This window comes from Micromesistius poutassou, assembly GCF_964030765.1.
Source record: "Micromesistius poutassou genome assembly, chromosome: 4".
Classification (NCBI taxonomy): Eukaryota; Metazoa; Chordata; class Actinopteri; order Gadiformes; family Gadidae; genus Micromesistius; species Micromesistius poutassou.
The window spans coordinates 14,281,125-14,286,878 of NC_140274.1; positions in this window are offsets into that span (position 1 = coordinate 14,281,125).

The window sequence follows — 5,754 nt, forward strand, 5'->3', positions numbered from 1 at the left end:
CTCCTTTTCTCTCCCTCTCCCCTCCTCTCTTCCTGTCCATCTCTCTGCCTCGTCTCTCCTCGTCCCTCCTCCCTATTCTCTCCCTCTTCCTTCGCCCCCTTCCTTTCACTCTTCCTCTCTCTTTTCCTTTCTCCCTCAGCCTAACAAACAAGCTTCTTAAATACTGGAGCTGTGGTGGTCTGATTGGGGAGCAGTGTTGGTGATGTTACCCATCTACAGCTTTGTTTAAAACCTAGTTGAAGAAGGCCCCTCGCAAGCTGCTCTGACTGCTGTTGGTAGAGAAAGAGGGGCATAGAAAGAGTGGGCGAGCCAGACAGACAGACAGACAGATTGAATGAATGAAAGAAAGAAAGAAAGAAAGAAAGAAAGAAAGTAAGAAAGAAAGAAAGCGAGAGGAAGAGAGAGAGAGAGGGAGAGAGAGAAAGAGAGAGATAGAGCGCAATGAATGAATGGCACCTCTACACATATTTCTGTCTAAGCGCACAGTTGTGTGTATGTGTATCTGAGTGTGTGAGTGTGTGTGTCTGTGTGTATATAAACATTGCCACAGTGAGTGCAGTACAGGCCAGTTTACCTAATTCTCTCTCTTTGCTTTTTGCCTGTCTCTCTCTGTCTCTCTATTGCTCTTGTGGCTCTGACTCACTCGCTCTCCCTTTCCCATTGATTATTGCCAGGACTTGACCACTGAGACCACTGAGAAAAACACTACTGTTAGGAAGTGTAAAAACTGACTGGGGTGGAGGTGGGGGTTCGGGGGAGGGAGAGGCTGAGGAAGTAGGGGGTGTTTGGTGGTAATGGGGGGGTGTGTGGGGAGGTGCACGCGCTACTGGACCCCCAGGGTAAGTATCGGGGAGGGGGGATGCTGAGGGCTCGGATGTTGGCGATGGGAGAGTGTGTGTGTGTGAGCAGAAAGAGAGAGAGAGAGAGAGAGAGAGAGAGAGCAGAGAGAGAGAGAGAGAGAGAGAGAGAGAGAGAGAGAGAGAGCAGAGAGAGAGAGAGAGAGAGAGAGAGCAGAGAGAGAGGGCCCTGGTGTAATCTCAGTGCTGAATAGACGAAGCTCTTAATAGAATCCCGCCGTCCGGCTGCCACCAAGAGAAACAAGAGCTGTAATGGATGGGCCTGGGCCCTGGCTCCCCCCCCCCACACACACACACCCTTCCACTGCCCCCCCCCCCATCCCTCTCTCCCTCCATGACCCCTGCGTTGGTCAGAAGTAAGAGCTAAAGAAGCATTGTAGCCCCAGGGCTGATTGAATGGGGAGGGAGGGAGGTGTGGTGGTGCTAGGGGTGGCAGTAGTGGCTGCCGTCGTAGTGGCTTGCCGTGTGTGTGTGTGTGTGTGTGTGTGTGTGTGGGTGGGGTTGGTGCGTAAGGGGGGGGGGGGGGGGTGTAGCCGTGCTGATAGACCAATTTCCCAGTACCGCGAGCTGCAGCGCTTGATTGATGAGGGCCCGGTGCTGGTGAGGGGAGGCCCATCACATGCGATCACATAAATACTTATTCAGCTCGAATTGGGCCTGACAAGCCCTGCGACAGCTTTGTGCTGTCACAGATATCATTGGAGAGAAAACGCACCATTAATCATGCGTAATTAACTTTTTTTGTGCGCCTTTTTTCGTTGATGTCCCGAAGAGAGGTTCCGTTTGAAACCCACTCTGTACCTAGATAAAGGCACATTAAAAAACAGAAAAAAGAAACCTGATGTCTTAACTGGGACCGGGGGAGTTATATTAAAAGCTTGAGGTGGTTTCCAAACCCCTCCCCCGGAGCCGCTCCGTTTGTACAGGAAACGGCTTCATTAGTATTGGTTTAGAGCTCTAACAGGCTCAATACAAAGCCACCTCTCTGCTTCCACGGCCGTGCTCAGTGGCCTTACAGTGCAATATCCTGTGAGCGCACACCGCCACCATGTTGGCTGTTTGAAGTCAGAGTGGAGTCCTCTGAATCGGCCGGCGCGAGTTAACTACCTTGACCCTCCCTGAAAGTGGCGTGTTTCTCTCTTGCTCACTCTTCCATTCAGGTTTTAAGGTCTCTTTCTCTCTCTCTCTCTTACTCTCTCTCTCTCTCTCTGCCTCGCTCTCTCTAATTATCTACCACACTCTCTATCTCCATCTGTATCTCTTCCTCCCTGACCATGACTCACTCACTCTGTTAGAGGAGGTACTTCTCTGAGTGCGACCTGAACCATGGACCTTTTGTTTTAAAGCAGCGGAGCGAGAGATCCAGCCTTACATTTCAATCTTTTACGAGGAACAACACACACACACACACACACACACACACACACATGTGCACACTCTCACACACGCGCACACACACACACACACACACACAGACACAGACAAACACACACAAACACACACACAGACACTTGATCTGTTCTTCATCTGTTCACCTGCAAAACGTTTTTTTTCTGCCAGCGATCACAATAACACAATTAAACACGATTAAACGGAAACAGACATGCGAGCAACCACAACAGGTTGCTGCTTTATTCCTACTTCACCTGGCATTTGTTAGGGAAAGATCCTCTCTTACACTAAGCAGTGAACCGCTACGTTTCATCCAGAGACCAGGATAAGTTAGCTTAGCAGCTATCACTATCGTGGCAGGTCCAATTTCCTACTGTTTGTGTGAGAGGTGATGTCTTTCAATAGGATGTTTTGCTACAAAGTCAGAGCACTCGGCAAACTAAATGTATGCACGCACACGCACACACACACACACACACACACACACACAAACACACTTCAAATGGTTAAACTGTACAGTGACTAATGCACATTTATATCTCATCCAACTTTATATGCATTTGAAAACTCAGACAGACAAGACACCCACACACACACACACACACCCTGCATAACTCCAGGTTCAGTCATCCCTCATCGGATGACCATCTCAGAGTCATTTCCTCTCGGACATCATTGTCACTACAATAAGGACTTGACTCATTTCCTGCCAGCTAATTGCTGTTGGCTGTCCCTCAGGGAAGCAAACAACACACTAAAAATACCAGCTTTCCTGAATATCTATACATAACGCACACTCTTTCTCACACACACAAATTAACAAACACACACACACACACACACACACACACACACACACACGTCAACGATGAAATAAAATCAATGATGACAATGTTATGCCACGGTGTGCAGACACTTACAACCAACTTGGTTGGTTGCTTGGTTAGTTGTAAAAAGGCTAGGTAAACAAGGTGTATCCCTGTACACAGAGGCCAAGATATAGGCTATTCTGTGCTGTGGAGTGCCATGGCAAACAGAGAGAAGTAATCAAACAAAGTGTCTCAACAACCCGATTGGAGGTTAAGAAAATTTAAGGACTGCATTATTATTCAGACTTTATTTAATTCTTCACTTGTCAGAAGGTGATGCACCCACTTGAAACCTGTGTTGGAAATTCTCCTCTTCCACAAGGACCTCCTATTTAGGTGAGAATGGAAGCAATTAAAAACACAGAGGACGATAACAAACACTCTCGCAGGAATCCCAAAAGATGTCCTGCCTCGATCAAATAAGGATGCAATTAGTATGTTGTAAATTTGCATAATTTAAAAAGATTGTTGTCTTTCTAAATCTTCCCTTTGCATTAACACAGCCTTTGTCAGAGATGTTGTTTTGAGTCTGTAGCATAAAAGTACGTTCAGGGATGTTCACTATCTCTTCTTCCTTATCTTACAAAACCTGCAGTAAACAGTTTCACAGAGACCCTGACTCGGGCAATATCTTGTCCTTGACTCAGAGAGCGTATCTTATTCTAAACACACAAACACTCATAAACCATCCGTCTTACAACACTTTACGGTCCAAACGGAAATCTTCCTTCACAAACTGCATCAAGGCTCTCGAACAGGGAGACAAGGTGGTGTAACACGCTATGGGCTTGCTAGACAGGTGGCTGGGGATTGGACCACACGCAAGAGGACGGGAGGAGCCGAGGAGCCGAGGATCCGAGAAAGAAAGAACGCTCCCTCTGCTCCTCTTCTCGGGCAAAAGAGAAAGTGGGAGTGGGTGAGGGGTCAAGTACACCCAGTCAGATTAGTATGACTTATAAGGAGAGGGAGACAAGAGAGGGAGACAATAAGTCCTTGTGTGTCGAGAAGGTGGGGGGGGGGGGGGGGGGGGTGGGGGGTGCCTTGGAGACGCCACTGGCATTCACTCACACTGGCTTGCTTTCCACCGCAGGGACAAACCAGACCAAGCCAGAGCAAGCCTCGGCCTGGGCTGGCTCCGTCGACACGTCGTTCACCGCTGTCCTGTCTCGGAATGATTGCCGCACATTCAACTGTATCTTGTGAACAACTATGACGAGTCCCTGTCTATAATTCCCATTACGAACTTGTCGGGCAGACCGTGGCTGTGCTGCGAGTCCTTTCTTGGCCTGGCGGTGGGAAAGTCACCACGGAGCGAGCGCTTAAACCCTTAAAGTCTCAGTCAGCTCCGGGCCTCCGCTCCATCCCCCGGGACTGATGATTGGCCGACACTCAGAGAGACAATCACCGAAGGGGAATCTTGCCTTGTGGGTTTTTGTGTGTCAAATTACAGGCCTTTTGACAAAGCAGCAGGGCTTTGTTTGTATAACGAGTGTGTGTTTGTATAGCGAGTGTGTGTGTCTGTGTGTGTGTGTGTGTGTGTGTGTATATGTACGTATGTGTGTTTGCCTGTCCCTCCTTAGCATGTTTATTGTTTAGCCCGCAGAATCACTGCTGGGTCCCGTTGATCACCGTCTGACTACTGTATATTTAACGCCTGATTCATAACCTGAATTACGTGCACAGGAAGGTTGGATGGGGATAAAATAGGGCCTGTGTGTGTAGGCAGCGGGCACTCATTGATGTTTGAGTGTCTTACATTTATCATCACCATCCAATTTTGTACAAGAGAGGATCTGTCTGGGGGCCTCTGGCAGGGCATAATATAGAGCAGCACCCCTCCGGTGGGCTAACAGACGCCCTCCAAACCTGTGAAACATGTGGCTCCGGAGAAAAGGTGAACAGGAAGGACTGCAGAGAGAGCGGGAGGGAGGGAGAAGAGAAACAGTCAGCCTCAGTGTAAAAAAGGCCCGAGTGTTAATCAGAGATTTCCCTGAAGAGCCATAGTCATCGCCTCGGGGAAGAAAAGGAGATGGCGCGACACAGAGAGAGAGAGTGAGTGAGAGGGATGTGGTGGAGGACCGGGTGGGCAGGCCAGTGAGGTGAGGAAATGAGAAGACGAAAGAACCGAGAGAGGTAAACATGGAGGCAAGGAGAGGCAAGGAGGCCAGCAAGGAAGGCAGGGAGGCATTCCTGCGGCAGCAGCCGCGGGAGCTGCAATCACCGAAATGTTGCGTTGTCTCTGCGTCGGACGATTTTTGGATCCGTTACAAAGGAAATAATACAGCCTGCTATTCAAATCAAAGACGAGAGCAGCAATCAACGTGCTGGAGTTTACACTTCCTCCACCGCTCAATCCCTCCCTTCCTCCCTCCCTCACTCAGCTCCCTCCCTCCCTCCCTCCCTCCCTTCCGTTCCGGGCCGTCCATCCATCCATCCTTGTCTGGGCTTTGACAGGCTCTGCCCACTACGGCAGGGATGACCCCTATCCCTGTCTCTATATTTGCCCCTCTGTGCTCACCACCGGCCCAAATGGGGCAGTCTTCCAAGGCTGCGGCCATCGATCATTGTCCTGACAGCGGGCCCCAGGCTGGGACGGCCCTGTTATTTGGATTCTGCGATGACTTCCTTGGAGGGGG